The 27,122-nt window shown below is 41.4% G+C and overlaps 1 protein-coding gene across 1 annotated transcript in view; it reads right to left on the bottom strand.

The window, feature by feature from the left end:
• Window positions 1-27,122, bottom strand: part of MYO3B (myosin IIIB) — a 399,691-nt gene that overhangs the window by 6,454 nt on the left and 366,115 nt on the right. The window lies entirely within an intron of this gene.

Raw genomic sequence — 27,122 nt, 5'->3', positions numbered from 1 at the left:
CCACCCCCCCACCCCAGAGCTGCCACAGTATATTTTTCATGAATGTTACAGTCCAGAGAAGAGTTATCACTTTCCTGGACCAAGTGTATATCCTATTCTTAAAACAGCGTTGTGGATTTGTACTTGGAATCACTGTTTGACTTCACTAGAGGTTCTTACTATTTAGGGAAATTCTGGGGGAATTTTCTAAGTGAAGAATGACTCAGCAAGGACCATTATGAATAGCAAATTATCAGTTTCCTAAGTATGAAATTTTGCACCTTTACTTTTCTTGAACTGGAATATATCTACATTGGCCAAGGCTATTAGAACCATACAAGGCTTTAGGAACTATTTATTCTAAATGCCTATTTTCTATATTTTTTTGTTTGTTTGGAAAAGAAAACTGAGGCCCACAAATGTTGAATGACTCATCCCAGATGAAATGGGAGAGTGAGGACCTAACCCTAGACTCTTACCTCCTGTCTGGCATTCTTTTTAAAACTATAGCATATTGTCTTTCTTAACAAGAAACTTTTTTGTAAGCTAAGATCTAAGTAAAAGTAAGCTCCGTTGTGCCATGTTGCTTGCAGAGGGTTCCAGTAGCCATTAAAGATATCCCTGTCCACATCTTCAGGAAGTATGTGTAGAGGGCAGGACTCCAGTCTCTTGGACGGGCATCATCCTCAGAGTACAAGGAATCCAGAATTGATATGGGTTCTTTCTGATACGTCCAACATACCTACCGCCTGCTTGCTTTGTGAAGTCCATATGCTGTAATATGGCAGGACACGAAGTACCCTGTCTCACCTCCTCTGATTTATAGATTAATGAAAAGAAGTGTATAGAATTAAAGTTGCTGGTGTGAACATGCACTGGAGATCTGACATCTATTCTCCCTTAGACTTCCTAATATTATGGAAATTCCAACCTTGAAAACTCGAGAGACTGATCTTAAATAGTTTCTGAGTTCATCTGGAGTTCAGCCCAGTTCAGCTGGACTTCATATAATGTTTACATTTGATCAGAAGCTTTTATTTATATTCTCAACTGGGGATGCTTAATATAAGATGTGGTTCTCAATTTTTGCTCTCGATGAATTTATTTCATGGGTGGGAATTCTTTTCTTGATTTTTTGAACTTAGGAATTAAGTTATTGGGCAGAATTTTCTCAATTTTAGCATTTCTCCCATAAATTAAAAAAAAAATCTGATGGCATCTATACTATACTAGAATCTAGTGTAAGCTGGTGTCTGATTTTGCATCAAATTTCCATTTTAATTATTTTAACTTAAATATTTCCATGTTTCACAATGTTTTACAGAGTGCCATAACTTCCAAGTGTTTTGCCATTGGAACAAATCTGAGTATCACTGATATGTGACAAATAATAAGCAACCAAATAAATACTTGGGAAATGAATCATTATTTAATAAATGTTTTTGGAATAATTTGATAGTAATATACAAAAATGTAACTTAAATATAGACCTTATAAAGTTTATCCTATATGTAAGGTACTTTGGTGGATATTGTGGAGAAAACAAAGAAAAATTAAGACAAGGTCCCTGCCTTCAGTCTAGCAGAGGGCATTGAGTCTTTTTTTTTTAAATGTTTTATTTATTTCTGAGAGAGAGAGAGAGACAGCACGAGCAGGGGAGGGTCAGAGAGAGGGAGACACAGAATCTGAAACAGCTCCCGGCTCTGAGCTGGCTGTCAGCACAGAGCCCGATGTGGGGCTCGAACCCACAAACCATGAGATCAGGGCCTGAGCCAAAGTTGGACACTCAACCGACTGAGCCACCCAAGCGCCCCTAGAAGGCATGGAGTCTGAAGAGGTTAAGTGACTTGTTATAAATTAGTGCTGTTGGACTCGTTAGTGTTAAAAAATTTTAACTCTTATACTTTTCTCAGTATGCTTTTTGATTCTCACAGGCCACAATAAATTCCAGATGAGTTATAAAGTTAAACATTGTAAATATTCCTATAAAAACTTTAAAGGGAAATGAAATAGACTATTTTAACTGTGGAAGAAAATATTAATGACAAGGATGGGTCCAATTATACTAGAGTAAAATATTCTATATGATGGACAGTAACAAAACTAAGATGAAAGGAAGTGCAATGGAAAGATAAAAACAAATTAAAAAATATATACACACAAAGTCTACCATCCATAACTTGGGAAGCCTGAGATGAGAGAAAGATGGAGAAATAATCATATATGTTGAAATATACAATTAATGAAACAAGATATTGAAAAATGGTTAGCCTATCCTGACAGAAAACTTCAAATAAGACAACTAGCACTGCCTTTCTATTAGGATAAATCAAAGACCAAACGACAATGTGGGAGTGGCCCCACGTACACAGATGAGGCCATAGGCTCCACCCCTCCTGACGTGCAACTTAATGATAAATGATATAACCTAAGTAACTTGTTCCAAGAATCACGTCACAATGAAGTCAACCAGAAGAAGAAAAAAAGTCAATTTGTATGATGGTGTAACATTTTTTTTGCAGTGGAAAAAAGCTAGAAAGATGATAAATATTCTCCCAATCAGGGAGAAGTTAATTCTGAGATGTGAACATGATATCATCTATGAAAGTAACCAACAAGGATAAATTTAAGGTGTGCTGTTGATAGGTGAAAATTCAAAATTTGGGAAAAGAAGCACATTTAAACAGCATATAGGACATTGATGAAATCTAAATGTGTATGCACATCGAGAAGTTTTTTTTTCCTTTAAAAATTAAAAAAAAAATCAATGAAGCACGTAGGGCAAAATTATTCTTTGATTCAGGAGATGAAGAACCTATAGGCTAAGAAAGGTAAATCTGTAAGTAGCAGAGTGGAAGCCAGAACCCCTGTCTTTTGGGCCAATCAGTTTGCTAGTCAGAGACACAAAACAATCTGGCAATTACCTAGTTCATTTATTTTATTTATTTAGACAAAATAGGCAATTCAAGTTTAAAGATAAACATCAATATATGAGTTCTTTGAAGACAATAATGTTAGTATTCTGCAAGTGGCCTATTCTTACTTTACATAAATGTTTGTAAATCAAGCCAAACTCTCCAGTTTGTAATACTCTGGTGACTACCTCCCCATAAAGCTTTTTGAAAGTATATCACGTCACGAGTACCATTTAACATCGGTCTCTTTCCCTTTCAAGGATCCTTGCACCTTCTTTTCCCCTTGCATCTTTTGATTTCATATTTGAGACCTTGAACATGGCTTTCTCTTCTGAGTTGACACAGAACTTTGTAATAAACAGGAGACACATCTGTCATAGAATGGAAGAAATGTAAATGGGGCCTCAATGAGGAGCACTGGGACAGGCACACTTCTGCTCTCTAACCCCAAAGCATCCTACTCTGCAGCTGCACAGCTGGCTCAGCCCTTGGTGAGAGACTAACAGCTGAATTCAGGTGATGGCTTCGTCACATAACTTCAAACAACTGGTTTGGAAATTTCATATTCCAGTTCTTTTTATCGAACATGCAGGTACATCCCAAGCTAGAGCTTGCCAGATCAAATACGGAACACCCAACTGAATCTGAATTTCAGATAAACAACCAATACTTTTTTTAATCTGTTAAAATCCTGTGCGATATTTAGGACATACTTGTATTAAAAAGTGATCAGTTATTCATTTGAAATTCAAATCTATCTGGGTGTTCTGTAGTTTTTGTTGTTAAATCTGACCACCTTCATTCACAAGCAAAATTTTCAAGTCACAAACAAGGCCTTTTCTTCCTTCCTAGGGTCGCAGAGATGAAGAAGGAAACTAATTCCTCTGCTCTAATTGACTTGCTGAATTATAGCTATTTTGGCTACAAACGCCCTTCCTCCACACTGTCCGCTAACACTCAGGATTTCAGTTTTTATCACCCATTATGGATGTGCCATTCTGATCCATTTCCTAGCAGGGTCATAGTAAGGGAAGGACAACCCCAGTGAAGGCAGGATGGGGCATATAGCCCAACTATCCCCCTGCTTAGTGGGGCAGTATGGACTCTGGGCCCCCAAGGAATGGACAGGCAATGGGCAGGGCTCGTAGGAGGAAAGGGAGAGGGCACACCAGGAGAACCATGGTCATATGCACCCTTCCTATGGGCCCTCAGCAGGCAGGAATATGTTCTGAGTGATAAGACCGCTGATCTCTCTGATTGCCATTTTGTGGATGAGGCTTTCCTAGGGTCATTTGCCAAGCAAAACACCTCCTTGAAGCAAACAGTGTTCAGTGTTCTAGATTTACAGATGGCAAATCCCATATGGGGTTACTAGATAGTTCCCTGAGGCACGAAACAGAATTAAGAGTTATGCAATTAATTTACAGAGTTCTGTCAACTCTGCAGAAAGGGAGGTACATTCATGTCTGTGACCAAAGTTCTCAGGGCAACTGGAGGTGACAGTAGCCTAGCTGTCATCTGGATAATCTTTCTCCTCAATGACAGTTGGCCATGCTGCATGGCACTCCAATGACACTTAATGAAATAGCCTCCAGTGAGATGACTTGTCTTTTCTGGATCTGTGCCTCTTCCACCTACCATTTCATTTATATGTCTCAAATCTTGTTTTACAAAGTAGCTTTTTCTCTATTTCATCTCCTCTTGGGAAGGACAGCTAACCCCAAAGAGATAAGGAAGACACAAGGAGATTCAGAGATCACACAGCAAGTTAGAGGCAAAGTACAGCTGAGAATTCAGGTTTCCAAATGTCCTCACTGAGGGTCATTTTCTTTACGTTACACCAGTTGTTTGGTTTTTTAGAAATACTGGTGCCCAGATCAGGACGTAGACATGGATATTAAAAAAAAATCTTGGATAGTTCTGATGTTCAGCCAGGGTTGAGAGCCACTATGCTAGACCCTACTAAATCTTTCCTTAACAATAAGAACCACATTGGCAGAAAGTCTGCAGTAATCTGCACTACCTTAAAAATGCAGTCTATGGAAGAACCTTCCCAATGTTTTGTAAACCACTTGCTCCTGATAACCCTGAGGCATAGGCTATTCCAGGGATGCTCAGAGTCTTGACAGCGAATAGGAGGGAAGATATTATGCCCTGGGAGTTCAGATTTTCAAATGTAAGTCAAGACATGGAGGGTGATAAATCTCTGTGGTTCGGCCCCTTCCTTATATATCTAAGGGGCGTGAGCCCAGGGAGCTTGGGCCCCTCTGCTGGTCTCCCTTCAGAGCCAGGGCTAGAACTCAGGTCTTTTGATTCATAATCCCAAAACCGAGGCCATGACCTTTAGTACAGTGCTTGTTCTTTTACTGAGACATTCTTATAAGTTTTCACTTCACCATGTCTAACTTCAGGAGGGACTAAGGAATTCAGTGGGCTTTTGTAAAACACAGGCAACCAGAAAGAGAGATTTTCTCCTGGGGTGCATGTAATTCAGATCTTCCTTTCTAAGATGAAAGGAAAGCTACAAATTTTCCCAGTTGCCATGTTATGTCATGAACAATCTTCTTCAAAATTGCAAAATTGCTACAAAGAAAATATCCCTGAGTTAAATTAGTGCCTGTGGAAAATGGTGGAGTTATAAATTGTCTGTGTGGAATTTTCTCCTTACTAGTTAGGGAAGTGGTAATAACTTCCCCTAAAACTATTTTATAGCTCAGGGCTTGACAGACACTTAACAAATAATGAATGAATGAATGAATGAAATGGTGACCATTCATTACTTTTGTCAAGACTTGTTCTATGTGTCCCTCTCTTTGGTTCTGTCAATCAGGATATTATTGTCAAGGTTTCCAATAGAAGCAGGGCCTTTCCTATCTTGGGACACCTCTGGGGAAACTAGTTTACCAAAAAGGGAGATGAAGTCAGCCTCTTCAAAACAAAGTTGATTAGTATTTTTTTTTTCTGAATATCCTTTCGATATTTTTCTAGGACTATGCATTCACATTTCCTAACAACAAAAAAATCACTTATTTGCTACTGCTTTTTCCTCCCACTTAACAAGAAAGTCATAAGTATTTTTCACAACATTAACCTACCTTAAAAATAGTATATTTCCAGGCACCTGGTTGGCTCAGTGGTTGAGAGGGAGACGAGCATGAGCAGAGAAGGGGCAGAGAGAGAGGGAGACATAGAATCTGAAGCAGGCTCCAGGTTCTGAGCTGTCAGCACAGAGCATGATGCAGGACTTGAACTCACTAATGGTGAGATCATGATCTGAGCCAAAATCGGACACTCAACTGACTGAGCCACCCAGGTGCCCCAAAGTATACATATTTTTAAAAGTTATGACTTATTCTATTTATGATTCATCCCAGTTGCCATCCAGAAAGTAGTAGCAAGATCTGTGTCTATCACCATACCTGAGATTATCCATTTCTAAGGTCCTCACCAGCATGGGACAGCATCTTTAAGAAAAAGCCTGATAATTCAATAGGTGAAAAATGGCACATCATTTGCGTTTGGATTTGCATTTCATTGATTACTTGAGCAGATGGTGTCTGTCTTTTCCCCTCTCTCCATGTTTATTAGCCATTAGTGTTTCAGGATTCCTCTTGTGCCAGAAAGGAGCAGCAAAGTTCATAGGTCCTGGTGGGCCTAAAATGGATGGAACAAGTTGCTGTCTGTCTGTTGTGATGGGATGATAGCTGAGCGTTCCCCTTTGCTAACAGGCCTGGGGATGCCTCTTTTTAAAATTAGCATTCTGTAGGAAAGCACATGCTGTAGGAAAGTACTTCTCAAACTTATGTCATCATCCACCACTTAAACCTTTTTTGCTATATTCAAGACACCTGTATTATTCATGTAATGTTTTTAAGATCAACTATTTTTTTTTTTTACTTAAACACATTTATTTAAGAATGAAACTTTATTCACTGCTGTACTAAATGGAAAGCCGGGGTCATTTGCCATAAATAGAAGTAAACCATAAAGTGTGGCACCTCAGTGGCTCAGTCGGTTAAGCATCTGACTTCAACTCAGGTCATGGTCTCGTGGTTGGAGTTCTAGCCCTGCACTGGGCTCTGTGCTAACAGCTCAGAGCCTGGAGCCTATTTCGGATTCTGTGTCTCCCTCTCTTTCTGTTCCTCCCCCCTCTCACAGTCTGTCTCTTTCTCTCTCAAAAACAATAAATAAACAGTAAAAAATAAAAAAAGAAGTAAACCATAAAGTAAATACAACAAAAACAGAACAGTACTATTAGACCTGAGCTAGATTCTGTTTCCCAAAGAATGTTCAGGGCTTCTTAAAAGTCTTGTTCAAAAGAGAGGTAAGTGTGAGAGGAATTTAAGACATATTAATACAGCTATGAGTTTCTCCTAAATATGAAGAATATAAACTGAGACTTGATAAAGGAGCAGCTTTCTTTTACACGACTCAGTGTTATTTAGGGTCATGTCCACATACCGTTTAAAATCGACCTGCAGACAAACCAGAGGCCCATGTCCCACACTTTGGAGAAATAACAGTGTCAGGAAAGAAAAATAAAAACAGCAGGTTTAGAAAAACTGGAGTATGATTCACACCTCCAGCACTTATCGGAGGTCTGAACCTGGCGATGACGATCACCCAATGAAGGTTGTAGTGAAGGTGACAGATGATGTACGCAAAGGGAAAACCTGGCAGACAAGGCAGAGTGGGTGCCCCTCAGGGGTCACCGTAATTCTTCTTCTGTGGGAGTGGTCCTCGACCCCCGTTGCACATTCATCATCTGAAGAACTTACAACAAAACGCAACTGCCTTGCCCTTGCCCCTGGATGTCCTAATTCAGTTAGTCAGGGGTAGGGCTCTGGCACTGCTTTTAAACACAGTCCCACCACCTGTCCCCTTCCAGATGATTTTAACTTGCAGCCAGGGCTAGAGAAACTAACGGCTTAACCTTTTCCTAAGAGCTTCGGTTGACTGTATAGATTAGCTAGCTGCCATCTTAAAAGCTGGCATCGGGTCAGGGAAGTTTCAATTGGGCAGAAGAAATGCTGGGAAGGGGACGCAGCCTCCAGTAGGGCTCCCAGCCTTGTCAGGCATGTGCTTTATGCTGAAGCTACATCACATGGCTCGCGCTCCAAGTGGACACTGATTTCCCTGGGCGCTGGGAAACTCATTTCTCTCATTCCAAGAGAACAATGTTGCTGACCATGGGAACATTAGCTCTGGCTTCCAGAGGTATGACGTTGCTCAGTGCTCTTCTGCAGGTTTGGGTGTGAATGAACGACAAAGCTGAAAAGTCATTCTGACCCACTAAACTCTTTTTCAATCAATCGTAAATGTAGGGCAAGAACTCTGGGGTGTCAGGAAGGTTGGTGCTAGTAAAAAAATGTTTAAAGGGCACAAGCTTAGAATCAGCAATGGGTTGCTATGGGTGTCTTTCCTTTTGTTTTATGTTGCATACTACCCACTCAGAATGTTTGCATCTTGTTCCATCTCTCTGCTTTTAGGAGATTTAAAACTGCTTATCTGAAGTCTCACAATATTTCCTTCCAGCAGAATGTCTTCATGACTGACTTCATCTGTACTATCCCCCTGACAATGGCTGTTCCCTAACTTTGGCCTTGTTGCGGGGGAGGGGAACAGGAATTCAGGCCAAAATGGCCACCCAAACCCCGCCCAGTAGAAAAGAGCATTAATTCAGCATTTTCAAAAATGTCAACATGAAAAAAATCTAAGACCTGGATGTGATACTTAGCAGACCCACAACGCCAGGCAGCAGGCTGGGAGATGTCATTTCTGGAGCTCCTAATGAGATGCAAATCACCTAGTGAACTACTCCGGAGCTGGGAAACAATGTCCTGGGTAAAAGCAGATAAAAATGGAACGAAAGAATGTCTTTGAAGATTGGAACGACATTTTAAATGCTTGAGGATATGGGACACCAGATAGTGCTGGTTTTAGTAAACTAATTGCAACTGGGTCTTTGATTCCTTGTGGCAGGGGCTCCTGGGGCATTCATCCCCAGCTCCGCCTTGCTCTCTAAGTTGGAGACCTGGTCCCAGATCTTGGGGTTAGTGTGCAAATGGGAGGTCAGCTGGAGTGAAACCAACACGGGACTTGGGGTCGGAAGGCCTGGGCATAGTTCAATTCCTGGAACTTACTGGTATGTGACCTAGGTGAACTGCTTACTTTTCTGGCTGCCGCATTTCATCTGTAAAACAATGGGTTAGACTAATACAGTGATTTTTCGACAAAGGGTGGTGGTGCAGCACATCACGCATGTTCTGTTATCTTTGAAGTCATACTCCTTCCCAGTTTGCGAGTGCCTGTGTGTAGTGAGAGATGAGCCTGATGAGACTTTGTTCCATGAAACCAGTGTGAAAACAGGAAAAATGCTAGAACCATTAGCCAAGAGCCCCTTTAAGGGTCTCTTCCTTTAAAAAAAAAATTTTTTTTTATAGTTTATTTATTTTTGAGACAGAGGGAGACAGAGCATGAATGGGGAAGGGGCAGAGAGAGAGACACACACACACACTGAATCAGAAAAAGCTCCAGGCTCTGAGCTGTCAGCACAGAGCCTGACGGGGGGCTTGGACCCACAAACGGTGAGATTGTGACCTGAGCCAAAGTCGGATGCTTAACCGACGGAGCCACCCAGGTGCCCCTAAGGGTCTCTTCTAACTTGAAGATGCTATGATTGCAGAGTTCTAGCTGCTCACCTTCAAAACGGACATAAATGAATGCTATTGACTGGACTGGCCTTTGTTGGAATTTAAAGTAGACCAATCAAAATGCAATCAGGCTTTAGGGAGAAAAGTTCTCCATCGCTATAGCAGAACTTCATTAAAATACGATTCATTCAATAAAAAGAGGAAGGCTGCAAAAGGGGGTGTTCATCCAAATCCCTTTCTTGGTCATTTGGTTACTGATGGACAAAAAGACCACATTTAATCTCACCCAGCCTTCTCAGCTGAGAGCAAAAACTGTAATGTACAAGTGAATACTGTGCAGCTCTACACTCACCCAAGCTCACAAATTCTAAAATCTTTTTTTTCATGTAGAGAGCAGTCATTATTATGACTGACTTGGTTTGGGGGCAATTATATGCACATATGATTGGCACGTGTGTGTGTGTGTGTGTGTGTGGCAGAGAGAGACAGAGAGAGAGAGGGAGAGAGAAATTGTAAAAAATGTGAATAGACCAAAATGAAACCGCAGGTGTGATTTTTGTTTGCATTAAACTAATGAGATGCAAAAGTGAAATCAATACATTATTAGTGGTGAAAAATTAGACTACTCTGGTTCTTTCAGTTTTAATCTCCAAAAGCCAATAAAAGAGGAAGTATCTGAGAGAAGTAAAGTTAAAAAGAAAATAACCATGTTTGGGTTATTGTCCCATTTTATGCTTCACTTTGGAAAAAGATGCTGTAGTACACTGTAAATTAAATTTGGTCCAACTATCCAGTATACCTTTAAGATTCATAAAAATAGTGAGACACAAAGGTCTCAGTTCTCTCCTCAGATTAAGAGTTTAGACTGCAGTTCATCCAGGTCATACAGAACTACTAAATTTCTTTGTCTTGTTTCTTATAATCTGATAAGAGCTTAATGAAAATCCATTATGGAAAGTACACACAGATGGATGACCTCTCACAACCTCCTCTTCTCCTTTATTCTCATGGGAAGTGATCTTGTCATGAGGAGGTCATAAGAGACCTGAGTCTCACCATGGGACTCAGAATCTCTCAACAAATTAATGTCATCAACCTTTTTTCCATTTAAATCCCACTTCTCTGAGTTACTTGACCGGTATATAGCTACAGGCACATTCCAGCATATCACAAATTAAAAACAAAAACAAGCCAAGCTTAACAAAGTAAATACTTAAAGCTATTATCAGCATATCTGAAAATGGGTATCTTCCATGGTATACAGTGATTTCAGCCTTGACAACAAAATTAATTTTTGTTGCAGTGACTTTGCATACTGACGCATTCGAGCTGACAGTTCCAGTGCAATTTAATTTTAAGTTTCCAAGCTAACATGTTTCAGGGGATCCATTCCAGCCGTTCTCAACTCTTGGACCCTAAAGAAACACTATTTCAGGGACTCTGTTATCTTGGCTTAGTTGAATAAAATATTAACGATCAGAAACCTGGTAGCTTTCATGTGACAACATAGAAAGAATCATATGAACAGGAGCTCTCCACTGGAGTGATCTTGGACATCCGTGATGGTGCCGGGAAATGCGCCACCACCTCCGAAAGGGCGGGAGGTCCTGGCTGACTTGGCACCTTCCCACTTCCAGCTCTCACTGTCTCTCACCCTGCATGAGCTGGGGACCCAGCAGAGTGGGGTTAAATGGGTTGGGGAGCCAGTCCAGCTGGGGGTCATTAGCAATCAAGGACCAGCATTAAAAGGCAGCAGGAGACTAAGGGTCTCTGACAGGCTTGGCTCCATGCACCATCTGGAAAGAAAGAGGATGTTGAAGCTGGATTAAAAAAAAAAAAAAGAACTTCATGGAGACCCCTTCTTGGAGATACAAACATGAACAGTGATGTTATTTGCAAAGTGGGTCCTTTGTTTTTGAGAGTTGGGCCAGGTAGCCACATTTTCAGGTCAGTCTCTGGCTATAATGACAACTCATTGGTGTCTGGGCTGGGACCAGCTCAGGACCAGCCCAGGAATTCTGTCTTAACAGTTTGATAATGGCTGGTAATCAGAACATCCATACTGGATCATGAGGCAATCAATGGGCATGTTCATGAAGCCTGAAGTGTGGGGGCAGGGCTCATAGCAAATAACACATTTAGCTGAATTCTATACACAGTAATATGATCTGTGACTAAAAAGAGAAAACCAGACAGTTTTACTTAGGATATGCCCAAGTTGATCATTTAAGTTGTAATTTCTGAAACAATGAAAATTTAAAAAGAAGCTGGGACTCACTTTCTAAGGTCATTCAATGACAATCTGTACAAAGAGGTGGCAGTCATAGACGCCATATAGTGCATATACCTGGTCACGCCATATAGTGAATATACCTGGTCACTGACTTGGCTGACATTACTCATTAAGTTGCTTCTCTCTCTCTTTTTCCTTTTATTTATTTATTTTTAAAAACTTGTTTAATGTTTGTTTATTTTTGAGAGAGAGAGAGAAAAGAACAAGCAGGGGAGGGGCAGAGAAAGAGAGAGAGGGAGACACAGAATCTGAAGCAGGCTCCAGGCTCTGAGCTGTCAGCACAGAGCCTGACGTGGGGCTTGAACTCACAAACCATGAGATCATGACCTGAGCTAAAGTCAGACGCTTAACTGACTGAGCCACCCAGGCGCCCGTTTTTTTTTTTTTTTTCCTTTTAGAGTTTTGGGTGTCCCTCCTCCTTAACTATAAATATGTAAGAAAAAATATTTAACATACAGAATTTTATTTCTTTTGATCATAGATTGTTAGACTTACAGAATAAAGACAACTTACAATGTGATCTTTAAGATGTATTACAATACTAATTTAGAATGCGCTGCTAATCTCACAGTAAGAATCACTAATATCATATTATAGTTGAATTCATAAGAGGAATTTGCATTCTAGCTCATTATTGTGTCGTTCTAACATTAATCTTCAGAATATCTTAACTTCTGATTACAAAGCAGCCAGAGCAAGGCAAAGGACTCAGGCTTGTTTTTGTTTTAGATGGTGAATGTACTTTTTGGATATTGTTAAGAATGAACACTAGCTGAAATTATCCTCCTAAAGCTTTTGGCAAGATTCTAGATGCCTCTTCTGGGGAATAGGTAACTGGGAAGATCTAGGACCCTCTCAGATTTAGGAGGAGGAGGGTCAGATAACATTGGCTGCTGATTCAGATAGTGGGCATCATTTGGAGAAGAAATCAAGGTGGTCAATGACCAGCAGAAATAGACAATTCTTAGAGTTGAATCTCTACCATTTTTAATCATCCTACCCTAAACTTTGGATAAATTTATATCCAGATTGGCCAGCCTATCAGAGATAGTGTTTTGAACACTTTTTTTTAAGTTGTTTATTTATTTATTTTGAGAGAGAGCGAGAGAGTGTGTGAGCATGTGAGTGTGAGCATGGGAGAGGCAAAGAGAGAGGGAGAGAGAGAATCCCAAGTATGGACAGGCTCCATACTGTCAGCACAGAGCCCAGCACGGGGCTCAATCCCATGAACTGTGAGATCCTGACCTGAGCAGAAATCAAGAGGGGGACGCCTAACCGACTGAGCCACCTAAGTGCCCCCAGACATAGTGTTTTAATTAAAGCTCCAGTCACAAAAACCAGAGTTTAAAAAGATACACCCATGTCCCCAGAGAGAGAAAACTGAGAGCATAAGGCATGGATGAATCTTGTTCTTAAGGTTCTGTAGTTGGGGTCATGACAATTTTGATAGTTCTTGTGCAAGCTTTTAGTTTTCTTAGGTATAGAAGTGTGACTATGTGAATGTGACTTTTAAACAATGGAAACCCAGTACTGATTAGACTTATGGGTCCCTGGGAATGGATATGACTATTTCTTTTGAATAGTTTGGTAAAAATATCCAAACTTGGTGCCTACTGCCCAATCTCACATTAAAACTGCATCAAAGATTTATAAGCTGATTTAGTATGGAAGACAGTTAGTTTTAACTTACTCAGCTTTACCCACCTAAGAAGCAAAGAGGTGAACCCAGGATTCATTGGGTAGCAAAGCCCATGCCCCTTTTGTTATGGCTCTTGCTCCCCCACACTCTACTGGTGGGAGAGGTGGAAGAGTAAGGGGATTGAAGAGACTGGGGAGAGGTTGAAATAGATGCGGAATGGAATGAGGGTGAGTCTTGGTCTGGGACTAGAATTTGGGGTATATTTTCCTGTTTTGTGAGTGGCACAAAACTGCCTAGGTAGGCTTTTTAGCAATAACTCTTAGGGGTGCAAGTATAATGCAGAGGAAGAAGGATTAACCTGGAGCTTGGGTGTTCCGCACAGTGGGCGGAAGGAGCTAGTGTTTGTCAGAGTAACTGAACTCTAGCCTAGGCTGCAGGCAGGTGGAGGCGAAGCCAGCAGAACCTGGAAGACCGTGGACGAACAGCTAAGGTAGGGGTGAGAGAGCTGGAAGGAGAGGCTGGGGTCCTATGGGGAGCAGCTCTTGATGGGTCAATGTAGCCATGGAAGTACATGCCTGGGTGGAAAATAGACGAAGGTCATCAGCATGAAGGAGTAGGGAGCAGTAAAGTTTGGGAGATATGTAGATGGGATGGCTGTGAAAAAAAAATCTCTCTAGTTGGTGGTGAGATTTGGGAATGGAGAAGATGATAAATTAAATACCCAAACACTGACTGAATGTGAAGTGACCAGGATAAGGTCAGCAAACAATAGGAACAGAGGGTGACTGAAGGGAGTATAGATAGCAATGGCAGCTGAGCAGGATGTGGATTCCACCGCTGATCCCTCCCTCACCCCAAGCTCCTGCTGATGCGGCTCCACTGAAGACTTCAGGGGTAATGGTGGCCAGCAGAAGCGTTGTCAGAGGAGAGGAAACCCGGGAAGCAGTGAGATAAGCAATGAGAGTATGGGGAAACTAGAGGCCCGAGTTTTGGGCAGCAGCCAGTGGTACCCAGCGTACAAGGCAGGCTGGAGAAAGCCAGCCTAAGGTATCAAATGGAATAAGCTCTGTTGTGAAGTTCCATCAGTGTCGGTGTGAACTTAGATCCCTGGACAGGCACGGAAGCTAAGGGCCAGCAGACTGAATGGTTCAGTGCTCCAAACCACTGGTGCAATGTTACTTTCATGCTCCTGGAAACAAATACTGAGTATGAAAGTGAGATTAATAGAGATTAAGTTATTGCTGATAGACTAGTTTGTGGGAGTTTGAAAAAAAATGGGGGTGAGGGCAGAAGAAGTCCAGGTGGATGAGGACAGAGGCTGGACCTTGGCCCTTTCTTTCCCATTTCTGGATTAATCTCTGGCTGCCATGAGTTGTGGCCCCTGATCCCAACTGCTGTGGGGACTTCTCCCCTTTGATCCTTGTGTCTCCCCTGCCAGGTACGTATTGTAAAGTGAGAAGACATCAGGTGCTTATGTCATGCTCTGCTAAGAACCAGCTGTGGTGTTCTTAAGTATTATGAGATTTAACAAGACCTCTCACTCATTTCACAAACACAGTGACCTCCTTGTCAACAGTGCCATATGTCTTGGTGCAGTGGGATGAGCTCAAATACCAGTTGTCATACTGTATCCAGAATCATGACTCCCTCATAATCCCTGGCTCCATTGGTGAGTGTGGGTCAGCATGTCTTTTTCTCCCTGATGGTGAAATCTGCCCCTTATTGCTTATTCAATTCTATTCAGGGCCTATTCTGTGCCAGGCCCTGGGGATGTGGCAGTGAGCAAAGATCTCTGCCTTCAAGGAACTTACAAGTTGTTGTTGGTGGGGGAAACATAATAAACAATAAGCATAATGAATAATACGGTATATGTTGGAATGTTATAAAGATTAACAACAACAACAGCAAATAATAGGGCAGGGCACATGACCAGTCCGTTGTCCTTAAGGTCCGAGCACATTGGTACTGCTGGACTTCCTTTCTCAAGGTCTGATGACACCCCCACAAACCATCAGATGCAAATACACACCAGGGGTGATCCTTTTTCCTCCAGGCTTCACTTGGCTACTTATATGCTCTTCCTTATAAAATTTTTGGTTCATGGGGGCTGGACCAAAGTTGGAGAGCAGGGGACACAGGAGATGATGCATTAGCATCTATGCTAACTGGTGGAAGTGTAGCTTCGTAGGGAGGGGGTGGCTTAGTCCAGGCTTTCTTTCCTGTCCAGGTGTCCAGGGAAGGTGTCACCCAGGTACCCACTGCTGCTACATGGGTGGGACTCTGCCCATGCGACCGGCCTGGAGATCCACTAGGCTACTAACAACAACATATTTTTCTACTCTTCAGGAAGGATTCTTGGGCCAGTGAGGAAATGAGATTCACAAAAACCAATTCATGAAATTTGAAATGTGCACATTTTGATGGAGGTCCACAGAGGAAGAAAAAAACCCTGCTTCAATCTATACATTCTCTGTAGCAACGCAAAGTAAATTCATAAGCCCCTCATTCAAGCTACAGGGAGGGAGAATCTGACATTTTTCTTACAAACAAGGTAATGTATATAGAAGTTAACGGTGCTGTACCCAAGGTTACTATTTTCAAAGATTTGTAAGATTTTATTGCTCGTCTCTTTAGTGTGCCTTCTTTTATTTATTTTCTTGAACGGAGTAGTAGGAGGCTTTTTAATTCTGCCTTGTCCTCCCCTACCCTTAAAGAGGAAATACTGAACTCCTCCCGATTCTATTTCTAATCTGTAGAATTCTCATAGGTCTCAATGTTCTCGACACTCCTATTTTGTGCAAATAAAGTTTTGCTGCAATAAATGTTATCCCAAGAGCAGGCTGATGGGCATTCCATTTTGCCAAATGACTCTGGCCCTTGTCCTTAAAAAAATAAACGAGCAAGAACACATAATCCCTTACGACATATCGCTTGCTGATAGAACCTTTCTTTAAACAAGATTCCCCAATCACGGGTTAAATGTACTGCTTCTATGCAATGCTATGTAAGTAATTTTGAGGCAGAGTGTTTTTAATCAGCCAAATCTCTGCTTCATAAGGATCAGGGTGGTGCTTGTCTTGTTGCCAACAGGGTTGACCTGCTAATTCTATCCATTCCAGAACGTGGTTGTTCGTAGTCCTGATGGATTTGCCATGCTGTTAGCTGGGGTTAATCTGCAAGTCCTACGTGAAGGTTAGTAAAGTGCAAGTCATGCTTATCCTGCTCCCAAAAGGCAAATAGACTCAGTGACTCTTTCTGACCTCCCAGATCTGCAACTACTTGCTTCAGAGACTAGTCTCTTTTCTGTGATAATAGAGCTTGGGAGAGTATATTTCCAGCTCTGTCTCCTTGTACTGAGAATTATAGAAACTAGCTTCACAATATATAAATTGCTCTATAATTAGAGCAGGCATCTCACATCAAAATATGCAACTCAGATTTTATCTACTACCGAAATGCAAAATTCTCAAGAGTGCTGAGTTATGAAATTATTCAAACACAGAAATTAGCATTTTAAAAGTTCTCAGCTGATGAAAAAAGTACTATACTCTGCTTCTTTTTCCTGTGTATAACTTAGTAATAGTCAGTAATAGGATATTTAGAGCCAATACATCTGTGAAGTAGAACAATACTTAAATATGTGGCAAGAAGTAAAAAGAACATCATTTTAATTTATTTGACAGAGCTACCATAGCTGGAAAAGGAAATGTATGTAGGTGTCTCATTTCTGTTATTCAAGACCCCCAGGGAATTTTTGTTTAGAACTTGATAGGAAATTACTGACCACCCGAGAGGGGGCAATGATTTTGTTAACAGAAGCCAGACTTGCTGTAAAGTCACAGAGATCTCTGCCTTGGTCTCCCCTTCTGAAAACTGGCTACATTTAGCAACTGAACATGATGAATATAGTGGAAAAAGGATTCTCCAGGTGGACACTGTTTTGCCCTAACATCTCTTCTTCTCTGATTTGGTTAGAGAGCCTCCTCTCTCCTGTGGGGAACACATTCGAGGTATTTGCATGTGGCTGATCTCTCCTCCTTTCCCTCTTCCCCAAGTCAGGCTGAACATGTGGCCCAGGCCTGGCCTGGCAGAAATCCCCTTTCCTGTCCACAGTGATCTGTTCAGGGGTGGGAACACAAGCAAGGCGGGGCTGAAGTTCCTCTAAGAGATCTGAGATAAGGCACTGGAACAGAGAGTGTTCACTTTGTCCCTTGGGACCCTGAAATAGGATCAGGGCTGTCAATGGCCATCTTACAAACATTGAAAAATAATGGCCCCAAATGGGTGAGCAGCACTGAGAGATGGAGGTGGGGGGAGGGAAGGAGTGAGAGGGAGAGAGCGTGTGTGTGTGTGTGTGTGTGTGTGTGTGTGAGACAATGACATTGTTTGAAACCCAACAAATATATTTTGGCCTAAGTTAGTGTGAGATGGGTTCCTGGTTCTCATATCAAAATGAGTCCTTCCATGCTTTTTATGAATGAATAACTTACACAGTTATTGCCCTTCCCGACAATCATTAGCTTTGACACTCCACACCTGTACCCAGCGATAAGCACACTGGGGTCCTTTGCCTAAACCTCTCAGACAGGTCTAGTGTCTCATGGATTAGGTCATTAGGTCCTTTTGAGCCATTAAAAATCAATATGTGGCTGTTCATGAAGGAGTACTGGCTTGTATGGTATGTGTGTACATGTGGATAGCATTTCATTACTTTAAATATTAGCTAGAGGTAAAACAAGCTAAGTGTGTCAGTGTAATTTGTGAGACATCCATTCCTTATTAATGAAGTAAACAGAGGCATTTGTGAGGAAGCATGAGTGAGGAACTCAGCAAGCACGTGGGCAATTTCCCACCTACATCAGACGAAACATGAAAGAGCAACTCTTAATTACAACCAAATATTAGCTCTGGCTCCTGGGAACTCATCATCCCATCTCAAGGTCTATATTTATGAAAATTTAAGCAATGTCTTAAAACATGTTAATTTGTTCTTTGTTTATTTCTTTCCCTGACAGATTAATTTATTCCAAGGGACTTTGGTTCTCAAGCGCTAATATATTGATCGGGCCCATGTACGACATAGCTAATAGCCTGGGGAGGAGATTTTGGTGGAAAACAAAAGTCTTTCTTGTACTTTTCCTTAGGTAATTAACTTTTTATTTGTGGGCGCTGGAATGCTTCCAGTTTTCTCTGGATTTGCATCTCTGACTTTCAGATCAATGGTTGACTTCATGAGAAAGAGGCTGGAAGAACTGAAAAAAAAAAACCTTACACTTCAGGCTTGAATGAGCCAGTCAGAGCACGCTGAGGCCAGATGACAAGTTACGTGCTTTTTTCCTACTGGGCGATAACTTTCCAAGAACTTCTTTGTGAAGGACATTTAGACAGTCATAAGAATCTGAAGTCTGAGAAATACTGTTTATCATTTATGGAAACTTCTCTTGGTGACTTTTGGATCCTTTGGTCTTGTATAATCCCACTGGAAACTCAAAGCAATGCCCACAAAATGTCATCCCTTTAATGTCTATTACTTGATTCTCAGTTCTTTTGTAGCCCACGAAATGTACTGAGAAGTCTGTGGAACTTACACACTGTAAGTATCTATATCTTGCAGAAAGAGAGAGTACATAGCAAGTAAGGAATGAAATTAGCCTAAACATATATGTTGTCAAACAACCCAATGCCTGTAAGTATTCGTATCATTAGACTCAGTTGCTTAGAAAGCCTCCAGAAATGCACCTGTCCCTCAAATTAGGCAACTCCTTAAACATCCTTGGATTTTGTCTATAGGTAGTTTTAATTTTTTTAAATGTTAATTTTTGAGCCAGAGAGAGAGAGAGAGACAGAGACAGAGACAGAGTGTGAGAGGGGGAGGGACTGAGAGAGAGGGAGATGTAAAATCTGAAGCAGGCTCCAGGCTCTGAGCTGTCAGTATGGAGACCTATGCAGGGCTTGAACTCCCAAACCACGAGATCATGACCTGAGCCAAAGTCAGATGCTTAACTGACTGAGCCACCCAGGTTCCCCTGTCCTTAGGTAGTTTTAAAGATGTACAAGTTTAAAGCATTACATCAGGGGTGCCTGGCTGGCTCCGTTGGTGGAGCCTGCAATACCTGATCTTGGGATTGAGGGTTAGAGACCCACCCTGGATGTAGAGATTACTTAAAAATAAAATCTTAAAAAAAAAAAACAGTACATCAGAAGTCAGTGATTCATAGTTATGTTATTTCCCTTTCACAAACCAAATCTTTCTAATCAGTAAGCAAAGCAGAGAGATTTCTGTCATTCTTAGAATTCCTGATTTCTATAAGCTTTGTACCTTCATCTAGAGGCACATCTAGAGGCTTCATCTAGAGGCACATCTTCTCATTAAATACAATAAACCTACATTACTATCAAAAAATGCTAAATACAAGTCAGAACACTAATGTAGATATTCTTACTACAGTAAGAATGGCATCAGCCTAATCCTATCTACTGCTAGGATATAACATATCTCAGATTTAGATACCTACTATCAGATGAAACAGTTGTTACTCAGAATGACCGTAGTAGATTGTATTACTTTTATACCAAATATTCCTGTTGCTACCCCTAAAGTGCCTCTCCCACTAGGAAGATTCACATCCCTACCCTGTTGAATGCAGGGGTGGTCACGTGACTTCCCCTGGCCAGTGAAATACACATATTTTGAAAGGGTGTATTTCCAGGTAGAAGCTGGGATGTGATTGGTTAAATCTGTGCCACAATTACCAGCAATGATCTAGACAGAAATTGCTCCATCAGCTTGGGTCCTTGACTGAAGATGACACAGAGCAGAGCCACAGCTACAGTGGTGTGACATGAGTGAGGGATAAGCCTTTGTGGTTACAAGCCACTAAGATGTGGGGTGTGTGGGTGGTGTTTGTTTCTGAAGCATAATCTAAACTATTCTGATACAACAGCTTAAACTATGTACACTTCATTAGACTATTTCTTAGTTTGAACCTTATGATATTGCTGTTTGGTTGTAAACAAATGGTCTATAAGAGCAGCAACCTCGTGTGATTCAATTTAATATAATAGAAAAATTTGGAATATAACTTTCTACTCATGAATACTTTTTTCCATATTAATAATTACTTAGTAAGAGAAGAGCATATTTGTGACTCTTGTTCTTTTTATAAAGCTAGAAAAAGCGCTGCAGAAAACTGCACATTCCTAAATCCACAGTGATAGCAAAAATCAGTTGATAGTCTTCCATGTGTCAGTTCCTAGGGATGCACTGGTGAGCAAACAGACGTGATCCCTGCCTTCCTGGAGATTTCATTCATCCTAGTGATGGAGTTCAACTCTGAACGGGTAAGTTACTACAAATCACGGTGAGTGCAAACAAGGAAACAAGCAGGTTGTTTTTAGTGGGAATTATATAGGAAAGAGAACCAAAGAAATAGCTCCTCAGAAAGGTGATAGATAAATTGAGGCTCAAGAATGACAGAAGCCAGCCATGTGGAAGAGGTAAAAGTGGGGGTTGGAGAGCATTCCAGGCTGAGGGAACAGCATATGCAAACACCATATTCATGACCCCGAGGCAGGTCAGATCCGACCAGTGGGGCTGGACTGTAGTGAGAAAAGGAATCCTAGTGTGGGATGGAGTTGGAGACATGGGCTGTGGGCAGGTTATGCAGGGCTTTGATGGCCAGGGAGGGAATCTGAATTTTAAGTCAATGGGAAGCTATTGAAAGAGAATAGGAAGAAAGAAAGACAGAGATAGCTTATTTCTCATCAAGGATCACGATCTTTGTTGGGAGTTCCATACAGGTAGAGGCACAAGAATGGAAACAAGAAGAGCACTGATGAGGCTACTGCAGCTCAGAGACGATGGGTGTGGACCAGGCTGTGGTGCTGAAGACACAGAGAGGTAGACAAAATAAAGATGTTGTAGGAAGTCAAAAACGTAACTTTCTGATGCACTGGATGTAGAGGGCGAAGGAAAAGGAACAATGAATAACGACTTCCAGACTTCTGGCCTGGGTCCTGGATGGATAGGAAACACCCAGGGGAGAGTTAGGTTTCCAAGGCCAGGAGGAAATCAAGAGTTCAGTCCTGGACGTGGTAAGCGTGAGAGCACCTGTAGAACATCTGAGCGGGGATGCCAAGTCGGAAGCGTGTCTGGAATCCAGAGAAACAGCTTGGGCAGGACATATGAACTGGAGAGCCATCAACCCATCAATAAAATGTCAGGTCTCGGGAATAAATGAAAAGGAGAAAAAAAGGTTTTCAGAGGCCTGAGGAACTCTAGCATTTTGAGGTTTTAGTAGAAAGCAAAGAGTGGCCATGAGGCTGGGGGAAAGCGAGAGGGGTGTGCGGTGAGCCTTTACAGGCACCGAGAAAAGAGTGGTTTACGAAGGGTGAGGTGGTCAGCTGTTATCAAATGCTGCTGAGAGGTAGAAGGAAGGGACAGAGAAAATCCTCTGGATCCAGAGACCTGGAGATGTTCAGTGACCTTGACAAGTATGTTTCAGGAGGAGGGATGTGCCCAAGGGATTCTGCAGGGGAAGGATTACAGGCAAGAAGCAGAGTCAAAAATGTTTTAAAATGTGGCTAAGAAGGGGATAAGAAAAGGAAGGTGTGGGAGGAGAGCCCAGAATTCAGTCTTTAATAAAGAGATACTATAAAAAATCCTGGGAGTGATGGAGTTTACGTGGAAGCTACCAGATTGTTTTCTGCTATCAGCAAAAACATAGTCTTGAGAACTCATTATAATCTTGCACATCTGCTCTATGTGCAATACTACGTTCCTCAAGTGTCATCTTCTCCTCCACTTTCTCTTCCCATATTTCTGGAAGGATTCTGTTTGGGTCACTTTAATTAATATAACTTTTCTATCCTTGCTTTTATCTTATTTTGTCTCTCAAGTTCTGAAAACTATGCAGTCATGGTTCTGGTAAGAATATTCTTCTGTTTAAGAGGGTTTAATTTTTTCCCCTCTGACTCCGAAAAATGCTGACTGGCTTGGTTTCTGTATCTCTTGGTACAGTTCACTTCTCTCTTAGCTTAAGGGTTATTAAATGAGAGTAACATTTCATTACAAATTTCAGTCAAAAATGCTTAATTAATATTTTAATTGAAAAAGTCACACACTTTAGGTATAGGAAAAAAGTCAAGTGGCACAAAAGACTGTAGTGAATGAACAATAAGTCCTCCCCAGAAGCCCAGTCCTTGCTCTCGAGGTAAGCACTGCCATTCCTGTGTCGTGTGAAATAGTCTATGTAGATACAGTCCTAAGGCTGCACAGCTCCTGTCCTTAAGACAAAACCATACCTCAATAAAACCTCAAACAGCCTATTTTTTTACTCTGTGTCTTGCCTTTTTCAGAGTTTGATATAACATGAGGCTATTCTACAAGAATACGTACACAGAGATATGACTCATTCCTTTTCATGGCTCCATTTTTATTGTTTCATTTAACAAGTTTTCTACTGATGAACATCCAGGTTTTTGTAACAGTTTAAAGTCATAAAATGTTCTTTTTAAAAAAGGTTTTTTAATTAAAAAATTTTAATGTTTATTTTTGAGAGAGAGAAAGAGAGAGCGAGTGAGCTGGGGAGAAGCAGAGAGAGGGAGACACAGAATTCAAAGCAGGCTCCAGGCTCTGAGCTGTTAGCACAGAGCCCGATGCTGACATTAAAAACACTGAATATGACATTTAGAAAAACAATCCTTTAGAATAAAGAAATATGGGCTATCAAAAGGCTTATGCAGCAAGTACTCAGTGTTTTGCTTTTTCTTGCATAATATGCTTTATAGTTTTTCTTTCTTTCCTTCTTTCTTTCTCTCTTTCTTTCTTTCTCTTTCACATTTATTTACTTTTGAGAGAAAGAAAGAGACAGCATGAATGAGGGAAGGGCAGAGAAAGGAAGACAGAATCTGAAGCAGGCTCCAGGCTCTGAGCTGTCATCACAGACCCTGACATGACACTTGAACTCACAAACCACAAGGTCATGACCTGAGCTGAAGTCAGATGCTTAACTGACTGAGCCACCTAGGGTCCCCTGACTTTTTTTTTTCCAGAATGACAGTCTTCTAAAGATGCTTTCTTTCCCATTTTATACTACATGGGCAATTAGTATTTCAAACAATATTAGTACTTTTATTTGGGAGAGCTTTTTCATGGATCTAATATTATGGAGGCAAAGCGCTTTGAAGGCTTTCCCCTAGAATCACCACTAATTAGGAAGGTGTATTTCAGGGGCAAGGAAATGGAGAAACATATAAAATAAAGTTTGATTGTGAAGGTTTGGAAGTCAGTTTTAAAGATTTTGTCTTTTATCTTGCGGACCCTCGGGAGATGCTGAGGCTTCTGATCAGGAGAGTGACATATGTGCTGGCAGCGGCATGTAGAATGGATTGGAGGAGGGACAAAAGGAAGAATAACAAAGGACACTGCAGAAGTCCAAGCTAAAGAGATGAAAACCTTGGCTGAAGTGAGAACGGCAGAAACAAAAAGTGAAAAGGACTTAAGGGGGAATTTTAACCCTCTTTCTCTACCCTCGCACCCTTGTGAAGAAAGACAAATCCCATTAACAGTTATTCACCCTATATTAACAATTTTGTTATGGGGCGCCTGGGTGGCTCAGGTGGTTAAACATCGGACTTTGGCTCAGGTTACGATCTTGCGGTTCATGAGTTTGAGCCCCGCATCAGGCTCTCTGTTGTCAGGACAGAGCCCACTTTGGATCCTCTGTTTTCTTCCCTCTGCCCCTCCCCTCAATCTCTCTCTCTCTCAGAAATAAACACTAAAAATATATTACAATTTTTTTGTTGTAAATGCATCAGAAAACCCAATGAAAAGGCTAAGCCATTAAAAGTGCCACAATCAATCATCAAATTACACATAAACAAGGAAGTGATTGTCTTCAGAAGTTTATTTTGTATACGTTGAATGAGATGCTTTCAGCTTTTACCTCCTGCCATTGGTACCTTCCACAAGCCATCGCTGTCATAAAGGAGCAAGGCAAAGCCTCCAAGAAAGGAAAATAGTCATTAATGATGACTGATTTATGAAGGTAATCATTTGTGCTAGATAAATTCTGATAGTTTAAAGGCAAACATTTCACAGATATTTATATTAAGTCTAAATACTAAAAGGTTTTAAAAATGATAAAAGAAGATATGGGTAAATACACAGTAGGTACTTTATTAAATTTAAATGTATTTTAAGCAAACTTAAGCAAAGGCATAACATGACTAGAAGCAAAGAGGCAGAGATGAAATAGATCCTGCCTTTAAAAATAATTAAAATAATAGCTTATAGTTATGTTATTATAGCTTATCAGGTACCAGATTCTTAGCTTAGATCTGACATGGACTATTTCGTTTGATTCCCACAACACCATAAGATTGATACTATCATCCCCACTTTATAGATCTGATCATTGAAAGGCTGTGCTCAAATTCACAGGACAAGAAAATGGCCAGGTGATTCAAATTTGACTCCAGAGCCCATGTTTTTTACCACTACTCTGTACACTTGTCTCTAGCCTTCCCTCACCAGCAGGGAGACCACATGTGGTCTCAACAGACCAACGTCCCCCACCTGCAATCACAAACATGATTCTTAGAAGGATTGCAGTTCTGAATTTCCAAACAGGCTGGCTGAATTCCCCAAGTGCCATGAAGTTTCAGGCTAAGCTAGTAGGCTGAGAAACTGAAAAAAAGGAAGAGTTGCCATAAAATAAATGATCTTTTGGGCATTCTTTCTAGTGGCCAAACCGCACTTTGTTTATTCAGATGGAGGCGGGCCCTGGTGCCAAGCACTGTACGTAGCAGGAAAATTCGTTTGTGAGGCTCTTTGATGTCACATGCATCCCAGGAACACCCAGCTAAAACAGAGAGCTGCTTCGTGTTTATGCCTCTAAACAGAACCATTTGAGTACACAGACCAAAAGACCTGATCTGGGCGCACTGCGTTTTCTCCAATAGAGTGATTCATTACTAATGTCTTCATTTTGGACACTGCAGTTGAATCTGAAGCCATATGCTTTAAATTAAAAGCACACTAAGCAAATCACAAGTTTCTCAAGATGGTGCTTAAAGTCTGTTTTGGCATCTGTTGGTTGCCAAAAGACCCATATGATCCTGTAATTAAACAACAAATATTTTCTGCAAAATCAATCATTTTTGCTGTCCCCAAATGCTATGATTATGGTGTTTAGATGCTATGTTGAGAAATAAGTTGCACAACTAGACCCTTTGCAGATTGTTTGTTCTCTTCTCCAACACTGTCCTGATCTTCCTCTAGCCATGCTATTACAGTTGACTATATCAGAATCAAAGCTTTTTAGTTGCATAAACAATAAAGAGCAGAGCCACAAAGGCAGAAATGTTGGCAGCAGAACCACTACTAATAGGTACTATTATATCTACTTCACCAGCATGAGTCAGGGGTCTTGGATATAGCCATCAGAAACCGACGGAGACCATCTTAGGTTAAACGCGAATTACTGGAAGGAAGTCAAGGACTCCCAACCTTGATGGGAGGCAGAGAACCCAGCCTGGACAAGAAGTAGGATCCAGGAACACTATGGAGGGTCAGGGAATTTCAAAGAGGCCGGGCCTCTGCCACGCTGATGATTCCACCCGGCCGTGTCCTTGCCTTGTTGGCTCAAGGGTCTGGGGAGCACTGGCCTGGCAGGGCCTCTTATTAGGGCTGCTCTGTAGCCACTGTGCAGTGGAAGAGAGAATGGTGTTCCCTACTTCCCATCTAGACAGTGGGGAGATTCCCCAAGGAAGATGGGGGTGCTGAGGGTAAGGCAAGGCCAACACTAGACAACCAAAGATTCTGGTACCATGGAGACCATTTTTCATTTTCCAGTCATGTTTTCCTGTCTAAGCAGACAAATGTGTGGACAGAAAACCAAGTCCATGAGGGTCACTCATGGGTAAAGGTAGATCACAGCACCTAGTGAACAGGGCTGGCAAGTGAAAGAGACTTCTTTCTGAAGCAACATAGACTTGTTTCACAGGCTTGTGGCTGATGAGTGTAAGAACAATGGCTTCTCAGGCCTGCTTCAGCTTGGAGATTGCCTGCTGCAAAATGCATTGCTTATTATTGCCTTAAAGGGCCCTCTCCATCTTAGAGGGCAGATGGTATAGCGGTTGGGGGCAGGGGGCAGTGGAGAGTGCTGAGGGAAGAAAAAGAACAGAGGAAGAGATACTTATTTAAAATAAGTCATTCTTCCTCCTATGAATCCTTTGGGTGGGAGAAAACATATAGTCAGAATTAAGGAATTTCATGGCCAAATCCAGTCCAATTAGGAATGGGCAGTAATGCTTATGTATGTGGAACAGCTAGAAACAGCGTTCTGCATGATTTACATTGTGTTCTGAGGCCCAGCTGAATTTAGGTAAAGCAAACTCAGATGAAGATAAGGCAGAGGGAGCCCTAGGGGCTGGCAGTATCTGCAGAGGGACCACCTAGTAGGTCAGATGTGAGAGGCTCAAGGGCCTCCCATCTCCCAGGCCTCGTACCAGAAAGAAAAGCTTTCCTGGAGGTGGAGTGGTTAAAATAGGGATGCCTCTCAGCATTATGTGATGGGACTTCTTAGAGTATTTTCAGTATTCCAACAAACCTAGTCAAAATCATAAATAGGCTAATTGGA

This window comes from Crocuta crocuta, unplaced genomic scaffold, assembly GCF_008692635.1.
Source record: "Crocuta crocuta isolate KB4526 unplaced genomic scaffold, BGI_CrCroc_1.0 scaffold219, whole genome shotgun sequence".
In the NCBI taxonomy this organism is placed as follows: Eukaryota; Metazoa; Chordata; class Mammalia; order Carnivora; family Hyaenidae; genus Crocuta; species Crocuta crocuta.
The sequence above is the reverse complement of the archived record's forward strand: the minus strand, read 5'-3'. Positions and strand labels throughout refer to the sequence as shown.